The sequence below is a fragment of the Heteronotia binoei genome, chromosome 15 (genome assembly GCF_032191835.1).
Source record: "Heteronotia binoei isolate CCM8104 ecotype False Entrance Well chromosome 15, APGP_CSIRO_Hbin_v1, whole genome shotgun sequence".
In the NCBI taxonomy this organism is placed as follows: domain Eukaryota; kingdom Metazoa; phylum Chordata; class Lepidosauria; order Squamata; family Gekkonidae; genus Heteronotia; species Heteronotia binoei.
In genome coordinates, this window is record NC_083237.1 from 29,226,060 (window position 1) to 29,249,275 (window position 23,216).

At 44.5% G+C, this 23,216-nt stretch overlaps 1 protein-coding gene and 1 pseudogene across 1 annotated transcript in view; one reads left to right on the plus strand and one right to left on the minus strand.

Annotated features, from left to right (window-relative positions):
* POLR2L (RNA polymerase II, I and III subunit L) overlaps positions 1 to 23,216 on the minus strand; it is a 217,890-nt gene that overhangs the window by 46,889 nt on the left and 147,785 nt on the right. The gene's annotated exons all lie outside the window — the stretch shown is intronic.
* LOC132583345 (uncharacterized) overlaps positions 3,393 to 23,216 on the plus strand; it is a 32,418-nt pseudogene continuing 12,594 nt past the window's right edge.

Here is a 23,216-nt window from a genome sequence, read left to right on the forward strand (position 1 = left end):
CCAGACAGGGCCAGCCTGCCAACTAGGCAAATTAGGTATTTGCCTAGGGCGCTGGGAGGGAGGGGGTGCCAAATTGGGCTCTCCTCCCCCCTCCCGGCACCCAAGACAAATGCCTAATTCAGCAGCAGCAGGCAGGACACACACCCCCAGTGCACTCAGAGGAGCAATGCCAGCCTCGTGCTTACCCACTTCGGCGGGCATCCGTAGAGCGCTCTCTCAATAGCAGAACGAGGCTTCGCTCACCCCCTCCCTGGAAGGGGAGGGTGAGCAAAGCCTCGTTCTGCTCTCACTATTAAGAGAGAGTGCTCTACGGATGCCTGCCGAAGCAGGTAAGCACAAGGCTTGCGTCGCTCCACTGAGTGCGTGGGGGGGAGCGGAGTGGAGTGGCACCGCAGAGAAGGGGGGAGGACAGCTCAGGGGTGCACAGGTAGTAAGTCTGCCTGGGGCACCACTCGCCCTGTTCCCAGAGCTTTCAACTAGCCACTGGGGAGGAAGTAATCCTTTAGAGAGGTAGCAGGAAACAGTCATCAAGGGTTTTCAGTAGGCCTGCCTACTCAGTACCGTATCTTCAGAGGGCACCATGCGATTTTATTTTATTTTTTGCTAATCCTTCTAGAGGAATCCCTAACCCTGAGCATGCCAGTCGCACCTGGCTATGACAAAACCGCTCTCGTACTGTACCTCGGGGAATGCCTGGGGGCTGCCCTTGGCCACTGTTAACGTTGCTCATGGTTGTCGTTTCTATGCAATTGATTCCCCCACTCCATGAAATGGTTTCTGTCCTTTTTTAAAAAACGACAAATTTACCTTCCCTTTTTTAAACAATTTTTTAAAAAAGTTTGATACCTTTCTGATCTGTTAACTGTGAAGCTCAATTTTTTGTTTGTTTTCTTCTGGTGTGTGGAAATAAAAAAAAACGGTTTGAAGTCTGTCTGTTTCATAGAGAGAAATAATAATACTGCTGGTCTTAACAGTGGCTCTAGCCTGCCATGTAGCAAATAGCCGTTTCCCTTCCTGCGCAGTGCTACAGAAACGATCCGGGAAAGAGTTTAGTTTTTTGGTGAGGAAATAGCAGTTTGCCAGTCCAGCTTTTAAAGGAAATATGAACATGAGCTGTGGTTTCCTAAAAATCCTGAATGAGCAATGAGTTGTTGAGATGCTTTGCCTCATTCCTCCCCTTTGTAATATTTTATCTCTTTTGCCGCTATCCACCAGTGGGCCTGGTAAGATCAATGCTGCAAGCCCCCTAGAGGCAGGAAATATTTATTCACCCCTCCCCTTATGTCTCACCCAGGGCAACATTCTACCCCCTGGAACAGTCCTGTCTCCCACTTCCTTCAGGTGTATTAGGTGCTGGTTGCTTGTAGACAAAATATTTACTGTTTGAAACAAGCAAGCAGGGCCATGGGGAACCAGCTTAAAACCCTTTGTCTAGGTTTTCTACTTTCATGGAGTTTTATTGGGGGAGGGGGATCCAAAATGGTACTGTCTTCTTTCCTATCTGCAGTCTGAATTCTGCTGTTGCTGTAGGACAGGGGTGGCCAAACTTGCTTAACGTAAGGGCTATATACAATTAATGTCAGTCGTATGAAAGCCACAATACATGAATATCAATGTTTGAGAGCCGCAAGATGGAGGAAGGGAAGAAAGGTGGAAGGAAATCAAATAGATGATGAGGGAGGGAAAGGTGGAAAGAAAGCAACTTTAAATGGATTCTCCAAGCTGCTAGCTTGCTTGACTTGGAGAAGTGATCTACCTTTCCCAAGCCAGCCAACGAGGTGTTGAGGGCTTCAAAAGCCACACAATATGTCTGAAAGAGTCACATGTGGCTCCCGATCTGAAGGGGGGGCAAAGACGGGGTGCTTGCCGTGGGCACCGATGGAGGGGGGGTGCCAAATTGGGTATGGAGTCCATTGTATTCTATGGGACCATAAGAATGGCCCATAAGGGGGTACCATTTTCAATTTTGCCCCCCCCCCCCTCAGAAAACATGTAGATCCGGTCCTGTGACTCATGCAGAGACTGCCTTGGCCACCCCTGCTGTAGGGCAAAGCCTCTTCCCAAGAAGTCCGATGCAGGAAGACACTCCCTCCTCCGAACCAAATGTAGTATTTGCATCAAATTTAATTTCCCAACAGTAAAGGCAGCTTTTCCTAAGTTTGCTATAGCTGGAATCTCAAAGCAGTGACATTCAAAAGACTTTAGAGCTACTTTGCGTTTCCTACGCCTAGGTGTCAGTTACCCATCAGCTTTTCTCCCTTTGCTTTATTTTTCTAGCACGCAACCCTAATGCCTAGACAATGCCTATTGTCTCTCCATCCTACAAGAGAGCATTCCCCTCTGTTCCGCTTGTGGCTGTGTTTCCCCTACAGTGGCTCAGTGGTAGACCATCTGCTTAGGAAGCAGAGGGCCCCAGGTTCAATCCCTGGCATCTCCAAAAAAGGGTCCAGGCAAATAGGTGTGAAAAAACTCAGCTTGAGACCCTGGAGAGGCGCTGCCAGTCTTGAGTAGACAATACTGACTTTGATGGACCAAGGGTCTGATTCAGTATAAGGCAGCTTCATATGTCCAACGCAACAAAAAATTATGCCTTCCTGACCCGTTACAAAGTCACTGAGTGTTTGCAGCTCATACAAGAACCGGGTTAGATCTGAGATTAGAGTTTTACGGCCCCTCCCATCCTCTCCATCTCAGCCTTTTTCTGAGGGGGGGCAGCAGAAGCAGTTTCGTCTCCCTCACTGTTTTTGAGGCCTCAATCCTACTCAATGGAATGTAACTCTGTTGGCTTCTTTGCGCAAATGATGTATCGAGGCCAATAAACGCATGGATTTAGTTGGTTTGTCTGGGTTTTGGGTACTTTTTCCGGAATGAGAGTTAGAGAATCTGGTCAATCCTGGGCATGTAAGGTTGGTAGGAGGACTTCTGCACGAATTGTTGGTCTGGATAGGGATTTCTTTCCTCCTGGGCCTTATCCCAGGTTCCATGAGTTGCCAGGCCAACTCGAAGTCCGAACTTGGTCACGATTATCTCCTTCCTTGCCCCAATCGGTCAGGTGGCACGTGACTCATCTGGATCTGGAGGGGGGTGCTTGCCCCGGACGCCGATGGAGGGGGGGCAAATTGGATATGGAGTCCATTGTATTCTATGGGACCATAAGATAAAATGGCCCATAAGGGGGTACAATTTTTTAATTTTGCCCCCCCCCCCCCGAAAACATGTAGATCCAGTCCTGTGACTCATGCAGAGACGCTCTTGGACCTCTCGGGTTTCTTTCTCCTGCCACACCTCCCTTGGAAAGACCTCTCCGGCTTCTTTAAATGCCGTGCGCACACAAACACACCCGGCTCTGGACGTGCGCCTTCTGGCTTTCCCAGTCCCCGGTACAGCTGCTCAACTCTCCACCCCTTGCCATGTGTCTTCGACGCCGCTTTTCTGTTTCCTGCCAACCGGTCCCGAGGCGGTTCTCTCGGCGAGGGCAAGCCTCTTTCTCTGCCCTCTTGAGGCCGGTTCTTTGCGGGAAAGAAGGCCGGCGTTGGCGCGCCTTTTCAGCCGAGGGGAGGCGCCAGTCCGAGGAGAGCCGTGCGCGGGCCTACGCTCCGACTTGGGCATGGCTGCGGAAGCGGCGGCCAGCCGGCAGCTGCCGCTATCCTCTGTGGGGCCAGGTAAGAGGGCATTGGATAGCATCGTGGCTGGTTTCTGACGGTCCTGAGAGATCCTTTTCCAGTCCCTGCCGCTGTCAAGGGCGCTTGCGAGTTGGAGCCAGGGCCCATCATTAGGGAAAGGGATTCTTCAAATGTTCCCTCCCCTGGGCGGAAACCTTGTCGCCTGGACATGTCCGGGCAAGCTGGGAACAGTCTCAAGCATTCTGCATTTGCCTCCAAGATGTCACTTGAGCATATGTGATGCTCTTCACATACAGCATAAGCCTTGTTATTAATGGCCTGACTTTAAACTGCCTACCAGCTATATATGGCTTTGCTCACTGTGCTGGATTCCTCGTCTGATAAAGTGTGCTTAAGAGCGCACGAAAGCTTACGTTCTAAATAAAAATTGGTTGGTCTTAAAGGTGCAACTTGACTCCTGCTTTGTTTAAAATGCTCGGAACACTTGGGCGCCTGACTTCAAGGAATTCTGTCAACTCCTGATGATGTATCTGAGGAAGTGTGCATACACCCAGAATGTAAGGAAGTGTGCTAACACCCAGAATTAAACTTTCTTAGCCTTAAAGGTGCCACTGGACTCCAACTTTGTTCTAATTGTTTCAGACCAACGGGGCTACCCATCTGAACTCCTGAGGCAGACCAATCATTTCCTCACAACAGGGGCGTAAATTACCTGGGGTGGGCAGCAGGGCTCAAGCCCCCCTCTCCAGGATTTCCAGGAGGGGACAATGCTCCCTCCAGGTTGTCAGGCCGTCTAGGATTTCCCAACAGGGTACTAAATATCCAGTTGTTAGAGTGCTGATCTACCACTGGGGAGAACAAATTCAAAACCCCACTTAGCCACCAAATGCACTGTAATGCGACCTTGGACCAGTCACACACACAGCCTAAGTTGTAAGAAAAAGAGAGAGGGGAAGAAAGTATTTTGTTTCATACACAAATGAAATATTTAATCAAATTGTCTCCGAGAAGCAGTTCATGGCATCTTTCATCTCCTCTTTCAGAGTCCTTCTTATTTGACTGAGATTCATAATATCACAAGTGGAAAAAATATTGTTCAGCTGCATGGTAAATTGTTGATTGCATATGTTTTTGGAAATAAAAATAACTTCTTATTGAAATCATTTAATATAGATAACTAAGTGTGGGACTGGAGCAGGTTCAGCCCTGTGCCAATCCACCACCCCCCTCAGGAAATTCAGAGGTCTATGCACTGGTCTCACAACCAGGCTACCTAGAGTTCATGGCAGGCCAAGGACTAGAACAGCAGCCCAACCTCTTCACCCTCTTAGCTGCTAGACTGTGAACCTGTGATAGTGAGTCAGAACACTGATCCCTCTAAGCAGAAAAAAATGTACAGCTGTATTGGTTGTTGCAAAATCCAAAAACAAGAACAAAATCTGTGTTAATACCTTTTAGTGGGACCAGTATGTAAATACTTTTCCAAAAAACAAAAACAAATAAAACTTTATTGAAACAAATAGGGGTTATAGCAAAGGTGACAGCACAATAGACAAATCATATCAATGAAATCACTATACATCAGTTGTCATTATTCCAATGATATACAAAAAACAGAGTTATCAAAAGAAATACAGAAGTATATGTCAAGACATCAAAAATAAAGCAAATCTTGAAAAAATGCATTTTTTAGAATGACATGTAAATATTTTTAATTAGGACACACCAAATGGGTACAAACACTGTCCTAGTGTTCAAGCACATGAGGTCTTTGTCAGGCTGGATGTTACAAAGTTTAGAAACAAAAAAGGGTTTCTACTCTACCTGGAGGTGGCTCTCCAGATTCTCAGGCCAAGAAAAGTGTCTCATACTGTCCCGTTGTTTTGAAGGGGAGATGCCAGGGACTGATCCTGGTTCTTTCTGCATGCACAGCATGTGCTCTGACAATGAGCCATTAACTCGTTATGCCAGCACATGCAAGGGTGTGTATTTGCATCTTTTGTGCAGATCTCATTGTATGATATATTCCACTCTCTGAGATGATCTGGATAAGCAGTCAAGAAGGTTGTCAGTATCCTGGAGAAGGTAATGTTCTGTGCCTTTAATAGAGGCTTAATGGGGATATTATTTACCAGGTGATCAAAATTAAAGAGGAGTTTGGCAGCCCCTTAGGGGCTAATACAAGTTTCTTCCAGCAGAAGTTTTTGGGTGAGTTAGAGCTCAATTCATCTTAGTTCTGACTCACAGAAGCTTCTAGCAGATTCTATCACATTCTGTTACCCTTTAAGGCAGGGGTCTCCATTCCTTTTGAGCCTGTGGACCCCACTGGAATTCTGACATAGCATGATGGGTGCAGCCACAAAATGGCTGCCACAGGAGGCAGAGTCAGCTACAAAATGATTGCCGTCACTGCTTCAGTTACACAGTGAAGATTCTTGGGCTGTGGTGGCAGCTGCTATCAAAGCAACATTTATAAATCTGCACAACCAATCAGAACTCCAGTAGCCATTCAGAAGCCTTGCTGGGCTAAAGCACTACCTGGCCTCACCCACTTTCAAAAAACCTGGTGAGCACCTGAAAAGATATTGGCATGCACTACCTTGGGAGATCCCCCTGCATTAAGGTCTCTGGTTTGTTAAAACAAACTAACATGGCCACACACCTCTGGTCTTATTCCACAATGATCCCCTTGTAAAAAAAAAGTTTTGATTGGGACTGGGTATCATGGAGAAAATTGGCTCGGTGTGTGCTGCAATTGGCCCAGGGATGTCCTTTGTATAGATAAATTATTGAACCAGCCTATCTACAGTTATAAGTATCCCACCACCAGTGATTTCTGTAATGAAACCAGAAACTTCATTTCACCTACTTGATTGCAGAATTTGCTAGCAGATTGTGACAGGGATATAGTCATGGACGGTTCACCTCTCTTGCTATGTTTTCCACCATGTAATTGTTGTAGACCAAACATCTGTAAGAGATTGCCAGGAGGAAAAAAGTCCTGTTCCTTTAACAGATGTTTAATGTATAGAAACAGGCAGTTGTAGCTTACATGGTATGGAGGTAAATAGCATCCTATTAAGCCTCTATTAAAGAGTGGGATGTTTTTTTCCAGATCTATTGCCACCTCGGTACCTATGTGCCAAAGCTCTGATGTTTCCTGTTTTCAAAAGTCTGCATGTAATAACCAAGTTATGAAGTTCATATTCCAAGTATGATAGTCTGCAATTTTGCCAGAAAAGTAAGAATTCCAGGTAAGGCAGTAACAGAACTGAGTTCCAATTCTGTACTCACCAGCAGCCCTGCAAGAAAAAGTACTTTGCATGCAGAAGGTCCCAGGTGTAGCCTCTGACAACTCCTCTTAAAGGACTTTTCTGTCTGGAGACTCTGAAAAGTCCTTATTGATCTGAGTAGACAGTACTGAGTTAGCTTGCAACAAGAGAAGACAGCTTCCTATGTCTTCGTTTTTCCTTTTCCACAGAAAATAAACACCCTGCCAAGAAATTACCAATAATGATACAAAACCACTACCCTAATTTATGGCATGTTACACTGCCCATGGATTAGGGTAGTGGGATTTGAATAGGTTCTGTTCCAAGAACTGTGAATGGCACATATATAGATATGGGACTTCTGGGGTCTCATGACTGGAGGAGACACAAGAAAAGGAATGTAGGTTTCTGGGATTTCAGAAAAAGAAGAGTTGGTTTTATACCCCACCCTTAAAACGCCCTATGAGGTAGGTGGGGCTGAGAGATCTCTGAGAGAACTGTGACTGACCCAAGATCACCCAGCTAACTGAATGTGGAGGAGAAGGGGGGAATCAAACCCAGTTCTCCAGATTAGAGTCCACTGCTCTTACCCACTACACCAAACTGGGAAATATACAGCATGGAGATAACAAGAAGAACAGAATCTTGGAAGCTGAGAGAACTGTCAGTGGCTACTAGTGACAACAACTACTACTCTCTCCAGTGCCAGAGGCACTGTCACTAGCTGACTTTCTGTCAGTTGCTGGGGTCCACAGGTGGGAGGGTGCTGTTGCCCACTTCCTGCTTGTGCATTTTCGGGAGGCAGTTGGCTGGACACTGTGTGAGCGGGATACTGAACTTGATGGGCCTTTGGTCTGATTCCACATGGCTCTTCTTATGTAACCAACCCCCTCTGTTCTCTGTGTGTGTTTTTGTCAAGGGGCTTCTGACAACCTCTCGTACATCCTTCGCATTGGAAAAGCTCTGCTGATTGGGTAGGTGAGACCTCCACATGGTACGGGTGGCACCTTTAGTCCCTGAGCATGGTTAAGAAATTCTTACACTTTCAAAAACTCTTTTCCACATCAGATCTTTCTGCCTCAGCCCCTCCTGAGTATCCAGGAGAAAGTCAGTTCTCCAACTCCTTTCTACAAACTATATCTGCCCTCAGAGAACCCCTTTATCTCTTACTCAAAGTGTGGCAGTCCGATATGTCAGCATTCCCATTAAATCTTCCTTTTCTCTGATTATTTTATTTATTTATTTATTTTATTCAATTTTTAGCCTGCTCTTCTTGTAAATAGGCACAGGGCGGGTTATATCATTAAAAAAAACAACAGTTAAAAACAATTAAAATATATAAAATCTGAAATTACAGATTACCCAGGGATCACCCCCCTTTAACATGTTTCTACCCTTTTTTTGAACAGATTCATCTGATCTTTGTTTTAGCAGCATGCAGCTGACCATCCTCAGCAGGCCTCTGCAGAACAGCTGAGCGGAGGCATCACATGGATGGATGAATTGGCTAGGGAGAATGTGTCAGATTCTGCCCAGCTCTCCTCACTGCAAGAATTCATGCTCCACCTATGGCAAGAACTCAGCAATAATCCAGCAATCACTAGGTGAGTTCATCTGTTTTACAGAGGTGAATGAGAGGTTTGTGGGAGAAGCAGAGGCACAGTGGTTTTGTGCACAGAAGAATCCTGAGTTGAGTCTGCAGCTTTCCACTGGGAAAGCGCTTTCTCCATCTGAAACTGTTGGGACTTTAAAAATCATTTCCCAATATGCCAGACTTCAATATAAACCATGCTCCACTGCAACCAATCCTCTGTAGCCAATTTGTTGGAATACAAGCTATGTACATTCCAGCCATTATAGAATTAACTGTTTGTTTACCTGATAGAGGAAGTGATGTATTGTGACCTAAACCCAACTGTGGGCTGGTTTCTGTTTTATCCCAAATACCCTATTCTGATGTTTTCTAGTAAACTTTATTTCTTTTGATAAGCTTAAGCCTCGACTCCAATTATTACCATTTCTAGACTCTGAATTTAACATGTATTTACCAACAAATTGGTAACAGAGGATTGGTTGCAGTGGAGCATGGTTAAATTGGAGTTTGGCATATTGGAAAATGATTTTTAAAGTCAGAACAGGTAGACAGTGAAAAGTAATTTCAAAGTGACCAGAAGCTGTTTGAAAAGGCCGTATTTTTTGCTATCGGAACGATCGAGAGGAACAAAGGACCCGCTGGGAGCCTACTTCACCCTTAATTGCCGTCCGCTGAGCGAGAATCTGCATTTCAATTAGAAGCTGGAAGCACTGCATTCCTCAAGGGCCGCTTTCTCCTGCTAAAAACTGAATTCAAGGATGTCTAACACAGAAGAGGAAAATCCTTCAACATCAGCTGTTATAAGGAATGACGCCCAAGCGATGCAATGATGACACGTGTTGTGAGTACTGATCCGATTAATGTTAAAATTCCATGCTTAAATGCAAGCAATTTTAGATTTGGGTCGATGAAAATGAAACTGCTCCTATGTGAGAAAAATTGCTATGAAGCAGTATTCAATGAAAATAAGGATGAAATTCCAGATTTTGATATTAAAGATAATCGTGCAAAATTGATAATTCTGAGTGCCATATCAGAACAAGAAAATACCTTAGTCCTAGACTGTGGCATGAGTGCAGAAATGTTTAAATTCTTAGAAAAGCAATCATTTATGCCTTCTATGACTCAGAAAATATTTCTCAGAGAAAGACTGCACAGTTTTAAGATGAATGAAACAGATTCAATGGCTACCCATCTGAATCAGATAATAGAAGTGGTGTCAGAGCTTAAGAGAATTGGAGCCACAGTGGAAGATGAAGAAGTAATAGCTGCTTTATTTAATTCTCTTCCTAAAAGCTATAAAAGTACTGCATCCTTGTTGAGGATAAGAGAGAAACAGGAACTTGATTATGTTATGGAATACTTGAAAGATGAGGCCAGAAGAAGGGAACTTTTTGAAACTGAGAATAAGATGTCTGTACTTAGAGTGCATCCTGGGAAAAATGAAATTTTATGTCATTTTTGTGGCTTGAGAGGACATTGTCAGTATTCCTGTAGAAAGAAATTAAAACAAAATCAAAATGCAAATGCTTCTACTGGAGCAGCGACACCCAATGGGCAAGTGAAGAATAGCAACCAACAAAAACGTGATTTTAAATCTTCAAAGCCAGCAACAAAGGCTAAGAATGTGTCTGATAGGAATCCTACATAAATTACTGAATCAAATGCAAATCTTGAGAATCATTGGATGATAGATTCTGGAACTTATTTTAATGTCTGTAAAGATAAGAAATCTTTTGTGGAATTGGATGAGGACAACTGTCCTAAATTAGAGCAAGCCAATGGACAAATACTGAAAGTTGAAGGAAGTGGGACTGTAATCTTAAATGTTATGTATGAAAGTCAAGAAATTAAAAAGGTTACACTAACAGAGTGTGCATATGCCCCTGAGGCAGTCAGCAACCTAGTTTCAACAAAAAGAATTATCAGAAGAAATCATGAGATTGTACACAGAAATGAAAATGGAAATATTATTGATCCTGAATCTGGAACTGAACTTATGCTTGATGTAGTTGATGGTCTTCATTATCTAAAACTTGATGATGATAATGTTGATGATGATGATATGCAAAATGATGCTGAAAATATTTCTGATGTAACAAATGTTGTTGGGCCAGTGTATAATACAATGCAATCTGTATGTCAGCATAAATCATGTCTTCTTAAATGGCACATAACTATGGGACACCATAGTGTGCATAGTGTGCAAAGTGTGCAAAAATTGTTGAAATGTAATGTTGATGTTATTGATTGTGATCAAATGCAATCAAGTTGTGATATATGCTTAAAGACAAAAGGTATCACCCCAAGATACATGGGCAAAAATACTGTATACAATGAAAAATTTCTAGATATGGTATTCCCAGATATTGCAGGGCCAATCAAAGAATCGGCTGGTGCAAGCAAGTACTTTTTAACATTTATAGAAGCCAAGTCAAGATATGTCTGTGTCTACTTAATTAAAAGCAAAGATCAAGTATTTGACAAATTTAAGTCCTATATTGCTGCTGTGAGAAACAAATTTGGCAAAGTTCCAGAAGTATTGTTCACAGACAATGGAACTGAATACAGTAGCAGTGAGTTCCAAAGGTTTATGGAACAACAAGGCATTCAACATAAAACTACTACACCCTATTCACCACAGCAAAATGGTGCAGCTGAGAGACTGAACCGAACAATTATGGAAATGGCCAGATCAATGCTAATGCAATCTGGACTGCCAGATTATATGTGGGGTGAAGCTGTAAATACTGCCGTTTATTTGCATAACAGAATTCCATCCAAAGTGACTAATAAATCGCCGTTTGAGATTTGGTATGGCAGACGACCTGGTTTTGAAACATTTAAGACCTTTTGGTTGCAAAGCATACGCGTTTGTACCTAAGGAGAAAAGGGGAAAACTAGACCCCAGAGCAGAACTTGGTATCCTTGTGGGCTATGCTAATGGTGGAAGAGGATACAGAATCCTAGACCCTAATACACGTACTGTCAAAGAATGCAATGTCGTATATATAGATGGCAACAGTGTTTTGCAAGCTCCTATACAAGCTGAATCCTATAGAGGATGTTACCTTCAGTGAATTTGCTATTTGGCAACCTGCAGAGACCACCTGTGAGCAGGCAGGTCTACCTTCACAAGAAAGCACTGAATCAGAAGGGGAAGCAGGAAGTCCAAGAGAAGCAGAGACAACCACAGTTACTGTGAGAAAGTCAGCAAGGAGCAACAAAGGCGTACCACCGCCAAGACTTGGAATTTGTGCAACAGTACAACCTGTCAAAGAACCCTCAACTTGGAAAGAAATAAATCAGCTACCTGATCCAGAAAGAAAGAAATGGATGGATGCATTGAATGATGAAATGAAGTCTTTACATGACAAGCAAGCTTGGACACTTGCAAACTTACCTCCTGAAAGAACAGCTATTGGTTGTAAATGGATTCTCAAAGTAAAATACAATCCTGATGGAAGTGTGGATCGATACAAAGCACGTTTAGTAGCAAAAGGATACAAGCAAGAACAAGGAATTGACTATACAGAGACTTTTGCACCTGTCATAAGTCATGTTGCGTTCAGAATACTTCTAACAATTGCAGCCTCCAAAGGCATGCAAGTTGAACACGTGGACATTAAAACAGCTTTCCTCAATGGAGACTTAACAGAGGAAATCTACATGGAACAACCTGAAGCATTGAAGAAGTTGGAAAGGAAAAACTTGTGTGTAAACTTCAAAAGGGAATTTATGGATTAAAACAAGCCACAAGAGGTTGGTCAGATAAGCTGACAGAACTACTAAAGAAACAAGGATTTCAACAAGGGAAATCAGAACCCTGTTTGTTTACAAGACTCAAAAATGGACAATACCAGTACATGTTGACTTACGTTGACGGTCTGATTTTATGTTGCTACAACAAGGAGGACATCAAAGAAATTGCTGATGAGCTAAATAAAGATGTGGAAGTCAAATGACTGGGAGACATAAAACATTACCTTGGAATACAAATTGAAAGAGTTGAAGATGGAAGTTTTGTGCTGAATCAAAAACACAAAATTATGGACTTTATTGAATCCATGGGAATAAATAAACATGGAAACATTAGTACACCACTTGATCCAGCATACTTAACTTTGCAAGAAGGAAAATTGCTTGAAAACAGTCGTGAATATAGAGAAGCAATTGGAAAACTACTGTACTTAAGCAGAATCTCGAGACCAGATATTTCTACTGCTGTTGGAATCTTGAGTAGAAAGACAAGTTCACCGTATTACCATGATTGGAATGCCATAAAGAGACTGGCAAGATACCTATTTAAACTGTTGATTACAAATTACTAATTTCAGCAAGTGACAACCCAAGACTAGTAGTCTACATGGACTCCAACTTTGGAAGAAATGAAGGAGATGGAAAATCAACAAGTGGAAATGTATTCTTCTATGGAGATAGTGTGATTGACTGGAACACTAAGAAACAAAAGGTTGTAGCTCAATCTACTGCTGAAGCTGAATGTGTGTCTGCTCAAAGGGCATGCAGTGAACTGGAATGGATTATTTTTCTTCTTAAGGAATTTGGAATAGAGGAACCTAAACCAATACTCATGTATGAAGACAGCCAAGCATGCATAAGCATATGCAAAGCTGAGAACATAAAACTAGACAACAAACATATTGTCATCGTGTGTTTACTTGTGCAAGGGATGATTAAAGAAGAACTGATTGAATTACAATACTGCCCTACTGAAATGATCACTGACATCATGACGAAGCCGCTCGACAGATTGAAGTTTGAATGACTACGTGAAAGTATGAACTTGATTGAAATTGCTAATGACTGAAATGTTGCATAACTTGAGAAGGGGTTTGTAGGAATACAAGCTATGTACATTCCAGCCATTATAGAGTTAACTGTTTGTTTACCTGATAGAGGAAGTGATGTATTATGACCTAAACCCAACTGTGGGCTGGTTTTTGTTTTGCCCCGGAAAGATGTGATCACAACATTGGTCAGAAAGGATGTTAGGTGTGAAATGCTTTGATCTTGTATGCAAGCTGAATTGCTCTTCTTCCTGGCGAAATGCTTTTTGGGGAGAAGAACAATTCAGCTTGCATACAAGATCAAAGCATTTCACACTTACCATCCCTTCTGACCAATGTTGTGATCACATCTTTCGTGGGCAAAACAAAAACCAGCCCACAGTTGGGTTTAGGTCACAATACATCACTTCCTCTATCAGGTAAACAAACAGTTAACTCTATAATGGCTGGAATGTACATAGCTTGTATTCCAATAGAAACCCAGCCAACTTCCTGCCAACCGGAATAAACGATACTGACTTAAATGAACCAATGGTTTGGCTTGATTTAAAGTAGTGGTGGAAAGTGCCATCAAGTTGCAGGCGACTTATGGTGATTCAAAATGTTTTCAAGGCTAGAATCATAAGAGTTGGAAGGGACCCTTCAGGGTCATCTAGTCTAACCCCCTGCACAATGCAGGAAATTCACACATACCTCCCCCCACAACACAAAGTGTCCCCTGTTCCCATGCTTGAGCAGAGATGGTTTGAGTAGAGATGAGCGGAAATGGTTTGCCATTGCCTGCCTCTACAGAGCAAACTGCACATCTTTGGTGGTTTCCCATCCATCCAAGTACTAACCAGGGCTGACGTTGCCTAGCTTCCAAGGTTTGATGAGATTGGGCTATCCTGGGCCATCTGAGCTGATATAAAATACTTGACCTTATACAGAAAACTGGCCAGTTTTCAGTGGATCCCCAAGTGTTTGCTTGCCACAAACCCAGCGATGGATTTTAGACTGGATGGATCTCAATATGATCCCATAAGGGACTTCATTATACTTAAGATCACCTAACACAGATCAGTTAATGGTTGGAAGACCCTGAAGAAATTGTACAGTCATGTAAAATGAAGAGCGAAATCTATGTAATACTTTTTTTAGAACCAGCTTAACTGACACAAAACTTGAGCTTGCACTTTGACTTGGTCAATTTTACAATACGTTGATTGGCAGTGTGGATTCTAGTAAAAATATACAGTACAAGGCTGCAGTTGGTCAATCCTCCTCTGTCTCTCACACACAGTGGACTTTGCCAGCTCCCCCTGGGGCACTTCCCTCTCTATATTGATGCCACTCTCTTTGCAGTATGGTGCATAGTGTCACCGGTAACAACCTACTCAAAGTCCTGGCTGAAGTCTCAGAGACCATGTTTGCCAATGGGATCAACTGGGGCCGGATTGCTGTCTTCTTCTACTTTGCATACAGAGTCATTGCCCAGGTAAAAAAAAGGAGGCGGAAGAACTTGGGACCTGGGACACAGAATTTGTGCACTTCTGTCACAAGGGCAGGGGCTTTAGATTCCTCTATATTTATTTATGTCCCACCCTCCCCTAATGGGCTCAGGGCTGCTAACGATATTGGACAAGGATTTTCATAATGGGTTTTGGAATGTGATTCACTTTCATCATCCTGCCTTGTAGAAGTAGATTAAGAACTTGGAAGGTCTCTGGGCCCATTCCTGTTGGGGGATATACAAACAGCTACATCCATCTCTGCAGGGCTGGGTTCGCAAGGATTCATACAGTGTACAGCCTGTTGCCTTTGGTCCTCCTGAGCTTTGAGATTCATTTGTGGGACCTTGAGCCATACACTATTTTATCACAGGGTTGTTGTGAGGGTAAAAGGAAGGAAAGGAAACCCCATGTAATCATACAAATGGGCAGGAGGGCAAAACTCTTTTCTAGTGGGTCCTTAGAGGAGGGGGTCTCACTCAGAGGAGGTTTCCCCTGAGTGGTTTAGGATTTTGGAAGCCTTGGTGATTTGTCCTGCTCTCTCAGTGGTCACACATAGTGTGCCTGTGTCAGGAATTGCTGGGATCAGCAAAGATTCTGTTTTGTTTTTTGTGGGGCTGCTAGCGGAAGATGGGCATCTTGCTCTGTGGAGGCCCTGCAGGTTGTGTTCCTTTCGGTGGAGAAATTAACCCCATTGGGTGGGGGAGATGCATCCATTATGGAAGGGAGGGGGGAATAATTACACAACAGAATGTTGTTGGTGTCCTTGGTGAAACTTTCTACATTCTGCCTCTGTGTTCTTTCACTTCCCCATCTCCGCCTCTTTCTCCTCTCTTTTGCGAATTCCTCAGATTTATGTTGTTTCAGAGGGTAGCCGTGTTGGTCTGCAGGAAAAACAGATTTGAGTCCAGGAGCCCCTTAGAGACCAACAAGAGTTTCAGGTAGAAGCTTTTGAGAGTTGAGCTCCCTTCATCAGACACAAGTGGAAATAGAGATCTTGGAGTCCTTTTATTCTAGTCAGAACATTCTGTACATCCCACCCACCTTCTGACTAGAACAAAAGGACTCAGGATCTTCATTTCTACTCCTGTCTGACAGAGGCGTTGACTCTCAGAAGCTTATCCTCTGAAACTCTTTGTTGGTCTCATAAGGTGCTATCAAATATATATTCCACTCTTCTTCCAAGGAGTCCAGGACAGCATAAAATGGATCCCACTTTTCCTCTCACAACAACCCTGTGAGGTGCACTAGGATGAAAAAGACATCCAAAGATCTCTGCAGCAGAGGAGGGATTCAACTCCGGGGTCCCCCTGCTCCAAGTGGAAAAGTGCAGTAGTGTAACCACTGCACTACACTGGCACTTCTGCCTTTGAGTCACACAAGGACTTCTATACACACATTTTCTGTCTCCAACTCTTAGTTTAGTCCCAGCTGATTGCCTTCTGTTCTGGAATGGACCATGGCCTTCTTGCAGAACCGCCTGGTTGCCTGGATCCAACAGCAGGGGGGGCTGGGTGAGTGGAATTATGTTTTGTTTAAAATACAGCATAAACATGCCTTATTAAGTGATCTGTAAAGTGGCTTTCCTCAAGATAACCACAAACTGCTTTCAAAGCTAGCATAATAACAGTTACAGAACACGCACCAATAAAATATTAAGAGCAGGAAGAGAAAGCCTCAGTTTCTTCGTCTTCACAGACGCTGTAAGGTTTTAATTTACTGCATAAAACACATCAACAAGGAAGCCAAGTACATCTCTCATGGGAGGAAGTTCCACAGTAGGTGCCACTACTGAAAAGACCTTGCCTCAGTTAAGTATCAACCACAGCTCAGACAGTGGAGGAAAATGGTGGGGGCTTTTAAAGAAATTAGCTGTGTGAATGGGCAGAGAGAGAGGGTAGTTCTCAATATAGTTTGGTCCCAGACCATGTGGGGATTTCAGTGTCAAAACCAGCGCTTTGAGTTGCACTCAGAAGCCAACAAAGTGGACACAAATCAGAATATTATGTACATGTTGGTGGGGGTCAGACTCACTCAGTGGTTGTCTGCATGAAAAAGCTTAAAGTCAAGGATTCCCCAAACAAAAAGGTAGGCCTGTATGTCACAGGTGCCCTTAATCTCTCTCTCTCTCTCTCTCGACTTGACTTCATGAATGAAGATTTAAGAAAGGTGCACGTCTGCTGCAGGCTCGCTGGTGGCTGACAAGACCAATGCGGGACAGGCAGGTCCGGCCACAGTGGCTGCAGGGAAAAGTCTGATTTGGGGTTGGTGCTGTAGCAGTACGATTCTTCCTCAATCTCCTTTTGTCCTCAAGACCAGCTATGCGTGCGTTCTCAAAGGAAGAGACAGCCTGGTGGATGGTGTGCCTCCATGCTTTGCGATCTGAGGCTAGGTCAGACCACTGGTGATGGTTAATGCAACAGGTACCAAGGGATTTCTTCAAGGAGTCCTTGAACCTCTTCTTTGGTGCCCCTCTATTTCAATGGCCGGTGGAAAGTTCGCCATACAGGGCAATCTTGGGAAGGCGGTGGTTTTCCATCCTGGAGATGTGCCCTGCCCAGCGCAGCTGCGTCTTCAACAGCAATGCCTCGATGCTTGTAACCTCCGCCCGCTTGAGGACTTCAGTGTTGGTCACAAAGTCACTCCAGTGGATGTTGAGGATGGTGCGAATGCAGCGCTGATGAAAGCGCTCAAGGAGTCGCAGATGATGACGGTATAATACCCACAATTCGGAGCCGTAGATGAGGGTTGTCATCACAACTGCTTTGTAAACATTGATCTTTGTGCCTTTTTTCAGATGCTTGTTGCTCTACACTCTTTTATGCAGTCGGCCAAATGCACGGTTTGCCTTTGCCAGTCTATTGTCAATCTCCTTGTCGATCTTGGCGTCTGAGGAGATGATGCACCTCAGGTAGCTGAACTGCTGGACTGTCTTCAAAACTGATTCACCCACAGTGATGCAAGGAGGGTGATAATCTTCCTGGGTGCAGGCTGGTGGAGAACTGTCTTCTTCAGACTAACTTCTAGGCCGAATAGCTTGGCAGCCTCTGCAAAGCAAGACATCATATGCTGCAGAGCTGATACCGAGTGGGAGACAAGTGCAGCATCATCAGTAAACAGTAGCTCTCGGATAAGTTTTTCCATTGTCTTGGAGTGGGCCTTTAGTCACCTCAGGTTGAACAGGCTGCCATCGGTGCAATAGCGGATGTAGACACCATCGTTATTGTGGAGAAACACCATCTTAGAGTGTTGGTGCTTCAATGGCAGGGATCAGTAAATTCCTCAGCAGGCTTTGTAGCCTTCCCCTCACTCCCCCCTCCCTTCCAGAGCCAAACCAACAACTCTAGGGGGAAAGCCTCCTAGAGCGGCAGGAAGTTCTTTTGTTCTTGGCATGTGTTAGGCAGGAAGAGAAGCCAGATTTGAACTGGGGCTCGAGCGAGCATGTGGTGAGCAATGGAGGCTCCTGCCTGGGAGGCCCCAGGCAGGCAGACCAAGTAAGTAATTCTCAAGACAGGACAAGGTTAGACCAGGGACAGTAGAAAGCGTTTATAAACACCTTTCCTTTGTCATGCTGTTTGCTGTGCTGGGCTACTTTTTTAAATGCAACTGTTTTTGTTTTGTTTTTCTTTCCCTATCTTTTTCTCTTTTTGAATAAATATATTTTTACTGTTTAAATGCTGGCAGTCAAACTCTGTACCACATAGATCCCCAGACCGCTTTAGACCATGCTGTGTTGAGAAGGGGGCCCCAGGTGAAGGGGGGGAAGGCATGCAGTTGGATAAGGTGCCAATCCTCCAGGGGTGCCCCAAAGAAGCGCTGAGGTCTCTGTGAAACCCAAGTGCAGGGTGGCAGAGGACCTGGAGGCCTAGCCTCATAGCGGGAGAGGGGGATTGGGAGTCCTGTTCCTCTCAATCTGAACCCCGGGACTGAGCAGGTGGTGGCAGCGCGCCCAAGGGGCAGGAGGAGAAATAGCTCCCTCCAGGAGTTGGCGACTCAATAGGGAGCTGACGGGACCGGGTCTGAAGGCAGAATCGGGCCGGTTCCGTCACAGTTATCATCTAAATCTTCTGCTGCTCTTTGAAGCATCATGCTAAAGAAGATCGTAAAGAGTGTTGGCGCGAGAACACAGCCTTGCTTTACACCTGTGCCTATTGGGAAGGGCTCCGAGAGATCGTTGCAGTGTCTGACTTGGCCTCGCTGGTCTTCATGTAGCTGGATGACCATACTGAGGAACCTTGGGGGACATCCTAAATGTTCCAAGATTTGCCACAGGACGTTCCTGCTAACAGTATCAAAAGCTTTGGTAAGGTCGACAGAAGTCACATATAGACCCTTGTTCTGTTCCCTGCATTTCTCTTGGAGCTGCCTGAGAACAAATACCATGTCGGTGGTGCTCCTGTTAGCTCTGAAGCCATACTGGCTCTCTGGGAGGAGTTCTTCTGCAATGGTTGGCACCAGTCTGTTCAGGAGTATTCTAGCAAGGATTTTGCCTGCGATGGAGAGCAGGGTTATCCCCCGGTAGTTGGAGCAGTCTGACTTTTCCCCTTTGTTCTTATGTAGAGTAATGATGATTGCATCGCGAAAGTCCTGTGGTAGTTTGCCTTGTTCCCAGCAGGTGACAAGTACTTTGTGAAGTGTGCTATGTAGCACTATGCCCCCATGCTTCCAGATCTCTGGTGGGATTCCATCAACTCCCGCTGCCTTGCCACTTTTCAGTTGCTTGATGGCTTTAACAGTCTCTTCTAGGGTGGGGATCTCATCCAACTCTGTTTTCACTGGTTGAAATGGGGTGAGGTGAATTGCTGAATCTTGAACTATGCGATTGGCACTGAAGAGAACCTGAAAATACTCCGACCACCAGTTCAGTATGGATGCCTTGTCTGTGAGGAGCACTTGGCCGTCTGCACTACGCAGTGGACTCTGAGCCTGATATGATGGACCATATACTGCCTTCAGGGCTTCGTAGAACCCTCTTCGTAGAACCCTCTTAAATCACCAGTGTCTGCACACAGCTGGGTTCTCTCTGCAAGCTTGGTGCACCACTCGTTCTGAATGTCTCGAAGCTGGAAGTTGCTACACACAGCGCGAGAGGTTGCTTTTTTCCTGGGACAGGAGGGCTGAGCAAGATGTGCTTGGTAGGCAGATCTCTTTTTCGCCAGTAATTCTTAGATCTCTTGATTGTTCTCGTCAGACCAGTCCTTGTTCTTCCTTATGGAGAACCCGAGGACTTCTTCAGAGGTCAACAGGATGGTAGTTTTTAGGTGTTCCCGGAGTGCTTCTGGAGAGGGATCTGTGAGGCAACTGGGGTCCTCAATTCTTGACTGGAGTTTTGCCTGGAAGGCAGCTCTAACTTCGGCTGACTGAAGGCTGCCAACCTGAAACTTCCTCCGGAGGATACCACCTCTCCTGGGTGTAGACTAAAGACTAAAGCTTGCGTGTTGGAACATCAGAACCATGCTTGACACAGTAGACAGTGGTCACCCTGAACGACGCTCTGCTCTAGTTGCCCACAAACTTCTCAGGTTGAATATCGACATAGCAGCTCTCAGTGAGGTCTGTTTCCCTGAGGAAGGTAGTCTTCAAGGACACGGTGCTGGCTATACCCTCTACTGGTCGGGTAAGTCAAAGGCTGAGAGCCGCCTTTCTGGCGTTGGCTTCATGGTCAGGAATTCCATTGCCTCTAAACTCGAAAACCTGCCAACAGGTCACTCAGATCGCATCATGTCCATGCGCCTCCCTCTTCAAAACAAGCAGCATGCAACACTCTTCATTGTGTATGCCCCAACCCTTCAAGCAGATTCTGCAGAAAAGAATAAGTTCTATGCTGATCTACGCAACCTCGTATGGAAGACCCCTACAGAGGACAAGGTGATCATCCTTGGCGACTTCAATGCCAGAGTAGGTAAAGACTCGGAAGCCTGGAAAGGAGTACTTGGCAAACACGGCATTGGCAACTGCAATGATAACGGGCGCCTCCTGCTAGAATTCTGCACGGAGCATCAGCTCACCATTACTATCTTCCAGCAGAAGAACAGTCTAAAGACAACCTGGATGCACCCACGGTCCAAGCATTGGCACCTTATTGACTACATTCTGGTGCGCCAGAGAGACCTTCGAGATGTCTTACACACCCGAGTAATGCCCAGTGCAGAATGTCATACGGATCATCGTCTTGTACGCTGCAATCTCCGTCTTCACTTTAAATCCTCCGGAGCTGCCCTTAATATTAATTGATTTAAATGTGTGACCTTTAATTGTTTTGATTGTGCAGAATGGGTACTCAAAGACATAGGCCTTTTGTTCCTCAGGCCAGAGTAGAATAACTATCAAAGCGTTTGTTCAGCTGCTTTCCAACAGGGGGCAGTATCACCATATCTTTTGTACACCAGCCACTTTCAATCAACCCCATCTGCCCTTTCTGTTTGTTTTATTTGATAGATTTATATCCCACAAAAGCTCATCCAAATGACTTCCAGGACAGCCTCCAGTTTTAAAAAATGATCAGTTATATATATGCCGAAGGATTAAGTTCCATTGGCTGGTCTGTAATCATGTTGCAAACTCTAGTAAATAGGGCCTAGTTATTCCAAAGCAGAAGGTCCAAGATGGAGATACTTGACAAAGCTTGCTGTAGAAGAGGAAAAAATCTGGGTTCTGGCTTCCTAGTCCTACTAAAACCTGAAGGAAAAAAGTTTGGACACTATAAGAACTGAAGCAGAACTGTTATGTGCCAGCACAGATAACTTGCTGTGCTTCTCTTTCTGATTGGGAGTAAGTTTAATACAGAAAAGCTGTAGATTAGGGTTGCCAAGTCCAATTCAAGAAATATCTGGAGACTTTGGGGGTGGAGCCAGGAGCAAGGTTGTGACAAGCATAATTGAACTCCAAAGAGAGTTCTGGCCATTGCATTTAAATGGGCCGCACACCTTTTAAATGCTTTCCCTCTATTGGAAATAATAAAGGATAAGGGCACATTCTTTTGGGGCTCATAGAATTGGACCCCCTGGTCCAATCCGTTTGAAACTTGGAGGGTATCTTGGGGAGAGGCACTGGATGCTATGCTGCAAATTTGGTGCCTCTATCTAAAAAAACAGCCCCCGAGAGCCCCAGATACCCATGGATCAATTCTTCATTATACCCTATGGGAATTGGCATTTCCCACCCCCGCTTTCTGATGACTCTGAAGCGAGGGGGATCCTCTGCCCCCAACTGGAGATTGGCAACCCCACTGTATATGTTTGCTTAAACAGGATAAAGCCTGATCATGAATGTACTTGTTAAATGGGCACTGAGAAAAGTCAGATAACCATAAGTGTATGCAAGCAAAAATGACAATTTCCTGCATACTAAGAAAATATGTGGAGTATCAATTACTTAATAATATGCAAATTTCTTAAGGGGGGGGAAATTGACAAAGCATTTTTCTTTCTCCAACCCTAGAGGTTCTGTGTAAAGGATCAAAGCTCTCTTTGCCCAGATTATGATTGGACATTGAGCCATCTGGTTCCTCCCTAGCCCTGAGATTGGGGCACCTATTAGTGGAGGAAAGCTTCCTGCCTTATATTAAGTCCATTGGTCCAAGAAGCCTACTATTGTTTCCTCTGGTTCATAGCTGCTCTCCAGGGTCTCTAGTAGAAAAAAGCGTTTCCCAGGGCCTGCACCCAAGGTCCTTTAATTGTAAATGTGGGGAGTGGGGTAGAGTTTGAACCTAGAACTGCCTGCAGGCCAAGTACAAGGGTTCTTCCTTTCTGAACCTTCTGGCCGGGAGTCTCCTGTTACCTTTTCTCCCACTCCCTGTAGAAATATCTTTAGACCATTTTGCAAAAACTGTGGAATGTTTTGAATACGTATGTGTGCAGTTGTTCTGTTTAGTATCTTTGAATCTGAATGGATTTTATTGTCCTGTTGTCTTACAGACTGCCATGCTGCATTACACTATTTCTTCAAGGTGTAGACAGAGGCCAGATGGAGACCAGACAGAGACCTTCAGCTCTGTAGACTGATGCGCTTCCTCTCCTGTTGCACGTGGAGCAGAAAATAATTTGATGCGCTACAGAACTGCTCTCTGACATGACCACAATATGACAGATATGAAGCCTCTTTTTAAGAGTGCAGGGAGTACAGAGGCTAGTGTTTCTCCCTTTGGCCTATGAGAGAAGATATTACATCCTTTTTATTTTTAAGCCGTGAAGTTTGCTGGGCAACTTCAGGCCAGTCACTGACTTTCAGCATAACCTTCCTCACAGGGTTGTTGTGAAGCTTAAAGGAGATCATCTCTGTATATACCACCATGAGCCATTTGGGGCAAGGATGGGATGCAAATATTTTTCCAGGGATGTATTGTTTCAATAAAACATTCTCTCTAAAAACCCAGCATCCCATTTGTGGAGGGGGTTTGCACAGCTTCACCCCATCTCTCACATCCAATG